The sequence below is a fragment of the Momordica charantia genome (genome assembly GCF_013281855.1).
Source record: "Momordica charantia cultivar OHB3-1 chromosome 8 unlocalized genomic scaffold, Mcharantia_2.0 BLBB01000008.1, whole genome shotgun sequence".
Lineage (NCBI taxonomy): Eukaryota > Viridiplantae > Streptophyta > Magnoliopsida > Cucurbitales > Cucurbitaceae > Momordica > Momordica charantia.
The window spans coordinates 16703900-16719768 of NW_028275166.1; positions in this window are offsets into that span (position 1 = coordinate 16703900).

The following is a 15869-nucleotide window of genomic DNA, read 5'->3' on the forward strand; positions in this document are numbered from 1 at the left end:
TTTAGGTTTATTTTATGTACAAAGTTATTGTAAAAGGCCTTTGGCTTTGGCCTATAAATAAAATAGATTTTATTTTTTGCGTTCACCCCTTGTTGGAGTGTTTTTAGCCTCAAGCATAGTGAGTCATTTGTCTACTCAAGGTAATCGACTACAAAGGTAATCATCTAACCTTTCCCTTTCGGGTTGAACAATCTATATGATTGGATTTTAAGTGGCTAGTGGGTCTAATAATCCATACACTTAGGCTGTCATGTATCATTTGGTATCAGAGCTGAGGCACTAGATCCAAGATATTTTACATTTATGTATTGACTTACTTTTCTTATTTAAAAAATTACCACAAAAATTTCCCCATTGTCCTTTGTCTTCCACATGCCTATTTTGTCTATCATTCTTGTATGAATTGTTTGAGTGCCGAAATTTACTTTAAATTGCATAAAGCTTGTTTATTTAAGTCAACATTAAAAAATCTTTCCAACAAACAAAACCTCACTTTAAGTTGAGCCTTATTGCCCAAGTTATTGATTTTTCTTCAAGCCCCAGAATTTGAGAGAAGCTGCAGAGATCAAATGGAAAGCCTAACTTTGAAATATCTTAACTTTTTGCTCCGAACTTCAAATTGAGTGAAACTAGTGTCATTTAAAAGATATTTTAGCTAGCTTTCTAGAGAGATCTAAATAGATAAATTTCATCCGGTGGTCAGAAAGGTATCACTATTTTACTAAACACTATTTTTCTGGAAAATCCTGTAACAGCCGTGAATCCACCGTGTTAACTTCGATTGATCATATCTTACTAACCATTTACTTGTTTACAGTTGAATCTTATATCAAATTGAAGATATTTGGAAAAGCTTTCTAGAAATATCTAAAATTCCGCCATCCAACATCCGAAGAATAAGTTATCACTGTTGGAAGAATAAGTGTCCAATCAGAAAACTTTCCATTTTGGATTTGGGCTGATTTAGGAATATTTTGTCACGTGTCAAATCATCCCCAAATCAAATAATTTTTGGTAAATAATTTTATTATTGGTTCACTAACGTTTTATATTATTTGTGAATTTCGAAAGTATGAGACCCCTAAGAAGGAGGATCAGTCGTCGGACACCCCCTTGCTACCCAAGAGCATCCTATTTTGCAGCCAAAGAGTTATTTTCGAGTGCAGCCCTCCAAACGACCATTAAATCTCAAAGCACCCCCCATTGGTATTGTACACTTGTTGCACTACATGTTGCCATTGGTTTCACCCTAATTCGATACTTGTACACCTCACATCCTTGCCTCTAACATACCCCTTTTTTCCGCAATCTCACTATTTTGTTGGCAAGGTTTATTTTCGTGTGTGTTTTGAATAAATTAGATTTTGTGCATTATTTGGAGTTAATTTTTGTTTTCTCTTACTTTTCTTGCATAACTTATTTTCTTTGATTACTTCTTAATTCAATTTGCATATTGTACTTAGTCTCATTTTCCTGGTAGCATTAGGCTTGAAGTATAGTATTTATTCTTAGTTTCTTTTCTCCGTTCGATAGCAAAAGCATTAGTCTCAAGGTTTTATTTTTTGTTTTCATTGTCACATATTATTTGGTATCCCTTATATAATTTTTGCCTTACTTATCATTTGGTATCATTTTTTACATTATATATCATTTGGTATTCTAACGTTGGGTATCATTTGCATCTTGATTACCTTAGACTTTGCTTGTTATACTCGAGTGTCGATTTGCCACAAGCAATCAAGCTTGCATCTTAGGGAAAGAGTATCCACACCACATCAATTACCCTACAAAAGAGAGGGACCCGAGAGGATAATAAATGAGAGAATCAAGTGAGAAATTATTTTCTTGTTTTACTAACCTTTCTTCGCATAGCATGGAATCGAGAAAGGAAATTTCACAAGAAGCCACCACCAACTCCCAAGGAGGAGTAAGTCCATACTGTAAGTATTCATTAGATGCTAGGAGATCTCTTAATGCACAATCTAGGGAAGATTTCTTGGAGCAACATAGAGATAATCTTTTTTACACTAGATGCATAATAAATACCACACCTTGTAGTGTTTGTATTGATAGTAGTTAGTTGCAATAATGTAATTAGCACCTATATAGTGGATAAATTGAACTTAACCACCACAGCCACATCCATGTCCTTATAAGTTGCAATGTTTAAATAATAGTGGTGAATTAAAGGTTCAAAGTGAAGTTAGAGTTTCTTTTGCAATAGGTAGGTATAAAGATGAAATTGTTTGTGATGTCATACATATGCATGGTTGTGACCACTTATCTGGAAGACCGTGGCAATATGACAAAAAGGTGAAGTATGATGGTTTTCATAACAAGTACTCCTTTGATAACAATGGCAAGAAAACTAAATAACTTCTCTTACCTCCAAACGGAGTGCAAATTTGACTAAGGAAAGTTGGAGAAAAGAAAAGAAAAAACCACAACCAAGGAGGCAACCGAGATCCAAAAGGAAAAAGTAAGTGCCCCAAAAAAGGTGAGAAGGTCGAGGGCGTCACGGTAAGTTATAATGAGCTTGAGAATAAAATGCTTTGTGATGATTTCCATGATGATTCTATTTCTTTTTTATTGCAATGACTTGCATGATTCTATGCTTATGGTTGAAAATGAAAGTAGTGAACTTAAAAATTGTAAAACCATGCATGAAATTACTATTCCAATTGCTAATAATGAAAAATGTATGTTATTTTGCCACTTGTCGAGGAGGAGATTACTAAGAAGGTACCTTGTGATTCAATACACCATACTCCTAGTCCTTTAGCTACTGAAATTTTTTGTGGTTGTGAAGTATCCATGCTTGTTTCACCAATTCATGAAGATCTACAAGTTGAATGTGAGTTGGAAATTATGATAGAAGGAAAAGATGAGTTGAAATAAAGTAGCAACGGAAAGAAATAAGAGGAAAGAGAATGTTCCACACTATTGTGTCTCACAAGCCAAATTTTAAGGCACTATTGAAGAATGATTCTTACCTTCGAAATAACTTGTTTTTTCCAAATGTTTGTATCATTCTAAGATATTTGTAGGAGATTTCAACTCTTATACACAATCATGTGACTAAATGCAAGAAGAGTTGAAAACTATGGAGAGCCCATACAAGATGGAGACAAAAGAACTTATTCCACCATCTTCTCATTGAGATCACCTTACAAGGTACATATTGGATACATTTTAATTTTGAAGATACTAACACATTCCCTTTTTGTGTAGATGCTCATGAAAATGTAATGTTGCGGCAAAGAATCATGGAGAAGGTCTTGTAAAAAAAGTCTTTAAAACAATGTCATGGTCAAGATCATCAATTACTATGTTAGAAAATCAAAATGTCAAGCACCATGTGGAGGACAAGGAAACCAATGCACAAAGTCAATAAAATAAATGATTGGGTTTGGAAGTATTTTTGGAAAGAATGAAGATGTTTTTAAAGGAAATTTAAAGGAAAACCAACAAGAGCATCATTACAAAAAGACTTCATGAGAGCTCTACAAGGTAAGTATAATGTATGTTATGAGGTAAAAATTGACAAGGGAAGGAGATATTAATCCAGGTGAAGCAATCTGCGAAGGATGGGCCGGACCGAGTAGGGCTCAGTTCCGACTATTGCTTAGTGTCGAGCCTCGTCTTTGTTTCTCTACTGTTGCAGGAGGTATCCCGACTCCTAAACTCACGTGTATCAGACCTAGGGTTGGCATTTCGTGGAACCCTAGGACGGAAGATCGACTATAAATAGGTAGGGTGTCACCCCTTGAAGGTAAGCTGAATTACACTTCAAGTGCTTACTTGCTTACTGATTACTCCCATAGGTAACTTAGGCATCGGAGCCAGTGTGACAGAAGTCACACTGGTTTAGGGTTGTAGGTCTCCGGTCTCTCGATATTCGAGTTTGGTGCATATTTTGGAGTGAACCGGTCTACCAAAATCCAAAGATCAACAATTGGCATCGTCTATGGGGATGAGACAAGTTATAGACTTGAGCAATCAACATGAACCTGGAGGAAAGTTCGCGACGCTCTGATGACGACTACCATCCGAGAAGGAGGTAGAACATGGACGACCCCCTGCTAAGAGGAGTTGAGAGTGAGACGATCAGACCCAACCCGGAGCGTCCAGAATGGCTGCAAGATGACCCACGAGTCGAGGCTCTAAATCAACCCAAAAACAAGTTTGTGGCCCTAGAAGAGAAGGTCGAGGTTATGTACCAGAGCATGACCCAACTGCTTCAGTAGTTGGAGTAGAGGAAGCGAGCCTACTACCCCTCGTTAGAGACTCCCAGAAAGGAAAGTGCCCAGCTAAGCGAAGCAGAGGAATCGACAAATAAAGCGCAGAGCAAACTGAAGTTGGGGGGAAACGACAGGCGGAGAACTCGGATTTTCGACTCGCAAGGCCATTCGAATGTCGACAGGAAGCGACTGAAATCTCGAATACCCAATGGGGGCAAGGACGAGCAAAATACCCGAGAAGACCTTGGAGCGACAGACCTCAACAAAGAGAAGCCAGGGGACCGACCTGAATTATGCAAAAAACAAAGAGCTTGAAAGAAAAGGGATTCGACCTTGAGGAATTAATAGACCAAGCAGATTTCTCATTCACTGAGGAGATAATGGGGGAGAACGTGCCTTCAAAATTCAAGCTACCAGCCGTAAGCAGTTTGATGGGACAACTGACCCGATAGATCAACTATACGCCCACCGGGAATGGATAGACATCTATGGGGTCTTAGAAGCAATCAGATGCCGAGTTTTTTCATTCACCCTAGGCGGGTCGGCCAGGGTTTGGTTTCAACAATTAAAGCGAGGGTCGATTTCAAGCTTCAAGAGCTTGGCTAGGGCATTCGTGACCCAGTTCGTGACCCAGCTCCAACCACATTCCCACTCGAGTAGGTGTTAATGGAGATCAAAGATCAAAAGTTGCTTAGATGGCCATAAAGGATGATAGCACCTCAAAATAAGAGGAGCAAAGGCGGTATTACCTCTTTTACCGAGACCATGGGCATACCATGCACGATTGTTTTGACCTCAAAGAGGAGGTGGAAGGACTTATCTGGAGGGGCTATCTCAAGGAGTACGTGGAGGATCCTAAAGCAACTCAAAATAGTGAGAATGACAACAAGTCTCCTACCAGGGAAATTTAGACGATAATGGGAGGTTCAGCAGGAAGGGAGTCTGGTAGGAAGAGGAAGGCGAGCATACGGGAAATAAAGACGGGGCTCCGCCATTATGAAGTCTACCATGCAGCTTTTCTGAGGTGGCCTTCAAAAATTGAATTTTCAGAGGATGAGACTGCCCACCTCTTCCACCCAGAGAATGACGTATTGGTCATCGCCTTACAAATAGCCAATACGAAGGTGCACAAAATCTTGGTGGATGGAGGCAACTCGATTGACATCATCTCCTTAACAGCTTATAAAGCTATGGATTTGGGAGAAAGAATGCTTAAGAGCAGCCCCACACCACTAGTGGGTTTTTTAGGAGAATGGGTCGTCCTGGAAGGCAGGATAAAATTGCCAGTAACATTTGGAAGTGGGCCAAGGAGTATCACCAAAATAGTAGAATTCCTCGTTGTCGACTACTCATCTTCCTATAAGGCAATATTAGGAAGACCAACTATACACACACTCAAAGTGATACCCTCTACATACCATCAATCTATGAAATTTCCAACACCTTGAGGTATAGGTGAAATCAAACGGGAACAGTGGGTATCACGTGAGTGCTACTAAAGCTCATTAAGAGGCCATGGTGCAAGAATCGAGACCTTTACTTCGAAATGATCACTGCTACTTTGTCGACCAATGAATAGGGTTTAGGATACATACTGTTGGGTGTGTTGCCCTAAACTCGTAGTTTGTATTATGTAAAAACAAATGTCTATTTAATAAAGTTTTATTCAATAAATTTGTTGTTGAATCATAGCTTTGCATTGTCTAAAATCCAATAAACTAAACATCCAAGGTTATTTTTGATGTAACCGCGACAGTATATATACTGGGTATATAGTTGATATACGGGGTATATATTTGATATACCCCTGATATATGAATGGATAATGTCCTGTGAATAACCTAAAGGGTCTATAGTATATGGATAAGGCTGGGTACCTTATCCTGGCAACACTATGGATACGGCCCGCTCTGTAAAGGTTACAGACGACTCGATCCAGGTCGTTCGTGTGGAGACATGCGAGTGGGGGTATCCTATACAATGAGTTTGTATAAGACCGGACCGCGAAATAGGCAATCTTTAGATGTAACACCGTTAACTAATAGATTGTCATTTCTTAGGATGATCAGGCAACTCATTCTCAATCCTGAGTGAGTTATGGACTCCTGCCCGTGAGGGCTCGTTCTTTGATCTGTATGGGTGAGAGTGGCTCGAGTCGTCGACTCAACAATCCTACCATTTTGGGGACGAGACCGAGTGGGGAGCTGGGAACATTGCTTCACAAGATGGAATTCACTCCTCCCCGACTTTAGGAGAGTAGATGAGTGTTCCCTTAAATGCTGACTCCGGGACTTGAACAAGGGGCCCCACCCTCTCATTGGCCGAAAGGGACTTCCGGTTATTGGTTGGACCATAACCGGGTTGTTCATTAGAGGAGCAGTGGTGTTTAAGGAGTAAGATGTAACTCAGTGGTAAAACGGTAATTTAACCCAACTTGGGTTACGAACACTCGTGAAGGATTGACTCATCATTAATGGTTGTATATCCCTAGACACGAAAACATTCTGCAGTGAGAAGAGTGCAACTGCGAGTCTTTAGTGGAATGACCCGTAGTTAACGAATCTAGATTAACTCGGTCAATGAGTTTGACCGATTAATCTTGCATCGTTGGAGGTTCGGATCTGTAGGTCCATTAGGTCCCCTTGCTAGCTCATAACGGGTAAAACGAGGATCAATTTTTTTGGAAGAATTTGAATTGTTCAAATTACTTAGGGATTATATGTATATTGATACATTATAATATATATAGTTAATTGTAAATTAAAACTATATATTATGAGAGATATTATTTGAATGAGATTCAAATAAAATTAATACGAATAAGATTCATATTAAAACTATAGGTTAAAAATAATGTGCATAAGATGTACATTAAAACTATAGGTTATACGAGAGAAATGTTTTAGAATATGATTCTAATTTTATAATAAATAATTAAGTGTTAATTATTTATGTATATATATATTTATTAATTATTAATTGGATTAATAATTAATTATATTAATTAATTTGATTAATTAATTATATATATATATATTAATTATTATATATATATATATTAATTATTATATATATATATTAATATTAATATTAATATTATTATTAATATTAACTTCCCTGCAAAATTGCAAGGGAGTGGGAGGTGTTGTGACGTGGGGAGTTACTCCCACGTCACCCTTCTTCTTCTTCTCCAAGTGTTGGAGAAGAAAAAGAACAGTGGTTACAGAACTGAAGCAAAAAAAAAGCTCCCAACGATTTCTCTCAAAATTCTCTCAATTTCTCCCTCTCTTCGATCAAGGTGCTACCACAAGCACGATCCCGAGACCCAAAAGGATAGCGAGGAAGATCCGGTGGTGGTGTTCGAGGGGAATTCACTGAAGAAATGTTCTTCAAAGGTTTGGAATTTCCCCTGTATTTTCTTCTTTAAAACTCGATTTTGTATCCCGAAAATCAGCAACGAAAATCCGTTTCCGCTCCGGGATTCACATCCCTTCACATACAACCTTTCAAGGTTGTTTTTTGTTTTTCTCTTTTCCTATGGTTATGTTATTTGATTATGCATTTGTTTTGGTTCAATAAAATTCTTGTTATCTACTTCAGCAACCACTATCACTTCTTTCCGTGAGGGGGGCATGGTAATATATGAAGCAACATGTTAAATCATAGTTTATTTTATTTTAAAAGGTTTCCTATTTTATTTAGGTTAGGGTTTTATTATTCTAATAGCTAAGTATTTCCTATCCTAATAGGCAAGAATTTCTTGTTAGTTTCTTCTTTGTGACTGCTATTTATATAGGCTTGTATCAATCATTTGGAATAATCAAGGAAGAATTATTTTCTTTTCTTATCAATTAACATGGTATCAGAGCCCTAGGTTTCCTTTAAAAATTTTGTGCCAATTAGGGTTTTGTGTCCATTAGGATTTTGTACCCATTAGAGTTTGAAGTTTGAACACTTTTTGCAAGCGTTCATTGTACCCAACCCATTGCATTACCGCCGCCGCCACCGTCGCTACCACTCGCCGCCGCCGCTGACGCTGTCCTATTCGTGGATTCTGTTCGCGGCTTCGTTCGTGATTTGTAAATCGGGGTGCTGTGTTGCCATGCTGCTTGCCGTCGTTCGCACTTTCGTCGCCGTCAGTCACTGCTGATAGTCACTCGTCGCCGTTCATCAGGTTGCCCTCCCTTCACCGTTCGGCGTGTTACCAGCTGCTCAGTGTGGTTGTCGTGCGCATCTGTTAGGGTTTCTGCTTCAGAACATTTGTCGGTTCGGTTGGTCCGGTTCAATCAAGCCGATTCGGTCCGTTCGGTTAAGATAGTCTGGTTCAATTAATCCGGTTCAGCCAATTCGGCAGTTGGTTTCATTCTCTCAGTTCGGTTTTTCGTTTGTTTTAGTCAGATTTGGATCCGTTCTACATATTTTGGTTCGATTCAACTTGTTTTGATTGGGTTCAGCCCTCTTTCGGTTCGGTTCAGTTCAGTGCTGATTTTTCAGTTTTGTGCGTGGATCTCCATTTTTGAGTTGTTGTTTAGTCTTTGTATCAATGTCACAATCATGCAAAATTACAAAAAAGTTGGACATATATGAGATCAAACAATTAAGGAGCTTCTTAAAAACTTTGGATAATGCTCCTAGTCAAGGTACAAGTTCGGTAACTTTGACGAGTACAACTTCTCAGCCTAAACGTTGTATCTGAATTATTGATTCTGGTGTAACAGACCATATGACGAATAGTAGCTATCATCTTTTCTCTTATAGTATTTGTCCGAGCAATAAGAAAATTTCTACAGCAGATGGTACCTTGGTAACAGTGGCTGGTCCAGGAGACATCAAGATAAATTCAGACATTACTTTAAAGAATGTGCTTCATATACCACGTTTAACTGTTAATTTGATATCGGTAAAGAATTCGATCAAAGATTTAGGTTGTAGAGTAATTTTTTCTGATTCTTCTTGTATTTTACAGGACAGAGCAATGGGAAGATTATTGGACTTGCTAATGAAAAAGATGGACTTTATTATCTTAATGAACTTGTCGGTCAGACTGGTGTTCCAGTCTCCTTCACCTCACAAACTCATCATCCTTCAAGTAAGTTTTTGTTGAATCATTATAGACTAGGGCATCCTTCATTTCGAACTCTTAAAATATTTTTTCCCGATTTATTCCAAAATCTTAATCCTGAGTCAATTCAATGTGAAGTTTGTGAATTCGCTAAACATAAGCGTGTACCCTTCCCTAGTAATAATAAACAAATATCAGTTCCTTTCTCTCGTATTCATACTGATGTTTGGGGTCCCTCCAATGTTCCAAATGTGTCCAAATTTTGTTGGTTTATTGTGTTCATTGATGACTGTACTCGAGTCTCATGGGTTTATCTTTTAAAACAAAAATCCGATGTTGGTTCTACCATTCAAACATTCTTTCATATGATAGAAAACCAATTTGGAATCAAACCCAAACGATTTCGCTCTGACAATGCTCGAGATTACTTCAATCAAAACTTAACATTCTTCTTTCACAAAAATGGAGTCATCCATGAGTCGTCTTCTGTGGACACTCCTCAACAGAATGGAGTGGCCGAAAGAAAAATTGGTCACATCCTTTCTGTGACACGTGCCATTCTTTTTCAAAGAAATGTTCCTAAATCCTTCTGGGGGGAAGCTGTGTTAACAGCCATTTATTTAATCAATCGATTACCATCTTCTACTCTAGACCATATAACTCCTATGAATATCCTATCAAAATATTATCCTAATTTTCGAACAACAAATAACTTGACTCCTCGAGTATTTAGTTGTGTAGCCTTTGTTCATGTTCACAGTCATCAGCGAGGTAAACTTGATCCACGAGCACTCAAGTGTACTTTTGTCAGATACTCAAACACTCAAAAGGGATATAAATGTTATCATCCTCCTTTAAAAAGGTTCTTCATCTCTGCTAATGTTACCTTTTATGAAGACACCAGCTTCTTTACCTCACCTTATCTTCAGGGGGAGGAACTATTATTGGAAGATAAGGATTTGCCCATTCCCAACCTCACATTTCCTATATCAAATCCTTTACCACCAACTTTAGACACCTTACACAGGACCATCTAACCCTTCTACTACTACACCATTACAGGTTTATTCAAGAAGGAACACTGAAAAAGATAAGCAAGTCCAAGAGTCTGAACATATCCCTGTAACTGAAATTGACGAGAAAATAATCAATGATGAATCAGAAATTATAGTATCTACTAATGATAAGTTAGACATTATAATCTGCTAATGATGAGTCAGACCTTACAATAACTGTTTATTGATAAGAAAAGAAAGTAATTCTTCCTTGATTATTCCAAATGATTGATACAAGGCTATATAAATAGCAGTCACAAAGAAGAAACTAACAAGAAATTCTTGCCTATTCGGATAAGGAAATACGTACCTATTAGAACAATAAAACCCTAACCTAAATAAAATAGGAAACCTTTAAAATAAAATAAACTATAATATAACACTCCCCCTCAAGCTGGTGAATGAATATTTTCAATTCTCAGCTTGTTAACCAAATGCTCAAAGTTGTTGTTGTTCAATCCTTTTGTAAGAATATCTGCTATTTGATTGTTTGTTGGTACAAATGGAGTACATATGAGGCCGCTATCTAACTTTTCTTTTATGAAGTGTCTATCAACTTCAACATGCTTGGTTCTATCATATTGAACCGAATTATGTGCAATACAGATGGCAGACTTGTTATCACAATAAAGTTTCATAGGCCCCTTCCCATGGAATCTTCAAATCTTCTAAAATAATCTTTATCCACAGTAATTCGCAGATGCCCAATGCCATTGCTCTAAATTTTGCTTCTGAACTTGATCTTGCAACTACATTTTGTTTTTTACTTCTCCATGTCACTAAGTTCCCACCTAAGAAAGTACAATAGCCATAAGTGGATTTTCTATCGTCTATCGATCCTGCATAATCTGCATCTGTATAAACTTCTAGATTGAGTTTCTCGCCTTTCTTAAACAACAATCCTCTCCCAATTGAGTTCTTCAAATAGTGGAGTATTTGGTACATAGCTTGAAGATGGATTTCTTTTGAACTATGCATAAATTGACTAACCACTCCTACAGCATACACAATATCTGGTCTCGTATGAGAAAGATATATTAATTTTCCAACTAACCTCTGGTAAGTTTCTTTATTTACTAGAGGACTCTCTTCAGATGCACATAATCTATGGTTTTGATCAATTGGCGTTCCTATTGGTCCACTGTCAATCTTTCCTGTTTCATAAGTAAGTCAATCACATATTTCTGTTATGATGAGAATATGCCATGTTTAGAATAGGCTACTTCTATCCCAAGAAAATATTTCAATCTTCCTAATTCTTTAACTTCAAACTCTTGGATTAAACAATTTCTCAGTTTATCTTGCTCATTATTATCATTGCCAGTAACGATAATATCGTCCACATTTACAATCAATGTTGTTACTCCCCCTGTATCAGAATATTTTATAAACAATGTATGATCTCCTTGACTTTGTTTATAGTCCATCGTCCTCATAACTTCAGAAAATCTACCAAACCATGCCCCAGGAGATTGCTTTAATCCATACAACGCCTTTTTTAATTTACAAACTTTATTTCCTGCTTGTCGATACCCAGATGGAATCTCCATATAAATTTCTTCTTCAAGATCACCATGTAGAAAAGCATTTTTTACATCATATTGTAACATGTCTCATCCATGATTTACAACAAGAGATAGAAGTATTCGTACTGTGTTCATCTTGGCATCAGGCGCAAAGGTTTCAAGGTAATCAACTCCATATGTTTGAGTATATCCCTTAGCAACCAACCATGCTTTATACCTCTCGAGTGTTCCATCTGCTTTATACTTTACAGTGTACATCCATCGACATTCTACAGCTTTCTTATCTTTAGGCATAGTAACCAACTCCCATGTTTTATTTTTTTCTAAAGCCTGCATTTCAAGATTCATTGTTTGCCTCAATTCTTCATGTTGTATTGCCTCCATATATGTTTTTTGAATATTTACCTGAGTAAGGTTAACCATAAAACTTCTGTACTGACTTGAGAGTTTGTCATATGATACAAAGTGAGACAATGGATACTGAGTACAAGTCAGTTTTCCTTTCCTTGAAGCAATCGGCAAATCCAAGTCTGACTCATCATTAGCAGATATTGTAATGTCTAACTCATCATTAGTAGATACTATAATGTCTGATTCATCATTGATTATTTTCTCGTCAATTTCAGTTACAGAGATATGTTCAGACTAAAATATGGAAGAACGATTAAAGATCTTGATCAAGGCCAAACCAAAAGCGGGCCACTTGGTCTAGCACGGTTAAAACACAAGCTGCGGAGCAAGAGGCCGAGAGTCGAGCAATGACGAAAGTAACAGGTGTAAAACTACTGGCCATAGCCAGCGAGTTAGAAACTTGAATTAAGGACAGGCAAAGTCGACCCTGCCAAAGTTAGAGCCTTAAGCAAATAAAGAAGCTTGAAGAGATTTAATTGATAATTCCGACATAAAACCAACAAGGTAACAGGAAAAACAACAACAGAAACATAACAGACAATTTTCCAAAACATGAAGCATCAACGGGCAACTGGCCCATGTCGTCCCTACTCGTCGTCCATATCGTCAGGGACATCACATTCAGCCCTAAAACGTTCCTGGAAAAAGGAGTAATCGAGGTCAACGTGTTCATTGGAGACCTAACGGAGAGACCAGGAGACGCCACATTCCATGGGCGCATTCTGCAGATCGACATAGTCCTGGGTCTTCTTAAACTCCTCAGCCAGGAATTCGGAGTTGGAAAGCTGGGCATTGGCCTAGTCGAGCTTCCTCTGCAGAGCAGCTAAGTCATCTCGGGATTTCCTCCTTTCAGCCTCCAAGTCATACTGAGCGTTTGCCAGCAGGATGTTAGCCTAGTCTAAAGAGGCAAGAGCCCGATCCAGTTCATCTTGATGAATGTAGTGACGACGAAGATGGTTAATTTCATCAGCAACTCTACCCGAGAACAGACCAAACGGCTAAAAACCTACTAAAGCCAATAACATACGTTAGGCTAGATGCGATATTGATTACCAAGAGGCAACTACGAGACTAACCTGGTAGAGATCACTGAGACAGGTATTGATGCTTTACTGAGGGTTTGAGTAACCAAAACTTGACCCACTTAACGACTCTCCAAGTCTTTGCCAAAGGCTGAAAGCTCTCTCCAAATAGGTCGCGCCGTGGGCATCAGCATCATACGGGCCCAAAAAAGGAAAAGTCGACGCAGGGGAGGAAGACCCAGGATGGCCGAGACAGGAAGATGGGGTGGATGCCCCTTGAAGCCAGACAGAGCGACGAGGTGTAGCAGGAGCATTGAGGGTCGAGCCTAGGTTAAGATGGGGGGTCATCCTCCGTCAAGTTAGTTATCTCGACGTCTGAGGCCTGGTTGGATCCAGCACCTGAGCTCCGAACGTTTCGCCGGCACTCTCTCTCAAATAGGAAAGTGGCCCGTCTCGACATTTCTACAAGGAAAATACGAAAGTAAAAATCGGCTAGATGCAGATTTAACATAAACTTCAGACAACTACCAAATGTCGACGAGGAGGAGCTTAACCAAAATCTACCAGGTTTTGCTCATTTACCAAGTCTGGGCCCCATCACTCGATGTCAGGTAATTGGATGACAGTGTGATAGAAGTTCAACGCCTCGACAGAAAGTTCACAGATACGGGGAACTGTCAACAAAAGAAACAAGAGGAAGTTTAGAATATGATATAAGAAAGTCTCAATGGAGTTTGGGAATCTGCTTACCCAACTCCGTACACTCCGTCGGGACGGGAAAATGCAATCCACGGTCATCTTGGGCTAGCCAGTCACCACCAACAAAGAACCACTCGTCCTTCTAATGCTTTACTGAGGAAGGACCCATAATGAGAATTTGATTTCGCGAGCTAAGGTAAAAATGAAAGTTGTCATCAGGGCTATGTTTAAGGAAATACAGTGACATGAAGGTGGCCGCGATTAAAGGTTGGTCACCCCCAAGGTAAGACCATAGAATGAAGGAACTAATCAATGTAGACCACCCATTAGGGGCGATCTGGGAAGGAGCTACTTGATTAAAAGCTAAGAAGTTCTGAATGAACAATAGCAAGGGTAGACGAACACCAAATTTGTACATGGCCGTGTAGAATACGACTTCCCCAGGGTAGGATCTGTCAATACTCTCCCCAGGATTTGAGAGACAAAGGCTGATGAAGTCGGGAGCGTGGTATTTTAAGTGGAGATGACGTAAGTCCCTCGCCATAAGCATGGAGTTATCCACCCAGGAAGAATGAAAGGACCGGGATTCAGAAGAGAGGTTGGATGACGACTCGTAATCGGAGGTAGTCCACTCAATGTTTAAATCACTACCGGATGCCATGTAACTAAACGAGAAACAAAAAACAAGAAAATATGGGAGATTACCTCGAAGTGAAGGGAATGTGTGAAATGTGAAAGAGGTGGAAAGGGTTTATATAACCCCAGAAAGTGAAGGGGCATGGCTCGGACCAATGGTCTCAGACCATTAGGCCGAAGCCTGCTCGGCCACCACAAAACCTGTGACCACCTCAGTTACGGGTCCTACCATGACATGACGAATCATAGCGTGATGTGACTACACTTCCATGGGAACCGATAAGGCAGCTCGACAGGTAAAGTGCGATGACAACTCGGTCACAAGTTCCAACACAACTCGACTCGACAACTGAGGAAGAGACCATCTCGATCGTGGGTTTGACCATGAATCGAAAAAACAATGATGGGTGGAACCCATCATTCACGGGTCCATTGGGCATGGTGCAAACCAAAAATTGACAATGACAACTCTTTTCGTGACCCAACAATGAATGTACTCTCAAAGTGATAGGTCCAAAAAAACTAAAGTACATCGCCTCGAGAGTAGGAGCAACTGTTATGAGGTAAAAAACGACAAGCGAAGGAGAAATTAAGCCAGGCGAACAACTCGAGGAGGACGGGCCGAACCGAGCAGGGCTCGGTTCCGATCCCTGTTCTATGCCGAGCCCCATCTTTGCTCTTCTACTGCTGTAGGAGGTGTCCCGGCCTATAAGCTCACGTGTATCAGACCTAGGGTTGGCATTTCGTGGAAGCCTGGGGGGAAGCTCGACTATAAATAGGTAGGCATCAGCACCATCGAAGCCAGTGTGACAGAAGTCACACCGGTTTAGGGTTGTTCGGTTTTGCAGGTATCCGAATTCTCAATATTTGAGTTTGGTGTATATTTTGGAGTGAACCGGTCCACCAAAATACAAGCATCAACAATGTACATCTTGATTTTAAAGTTATTAACTTGCTCCCTTTTTGCATTACAAATTTGATTTGAGGACGAATCATTTTCAAGAAGGAGGTGATGGTATGATCTGATTTGAGAAAGAGATGCAAGAATCAACCTACTTCAATAAAGTGGAAAACGAGGATGGGAAGCCCCCTAAAAAGAAGAGGATGGAACTCAATGAGGAACAAAGGAGATGCCGAGGAAGGCTCATCATACACCCCATCCTATGCGTGCGCCTCCCACATCCTGCATCCTGCACCATGCCCACGCGCGCCAACGC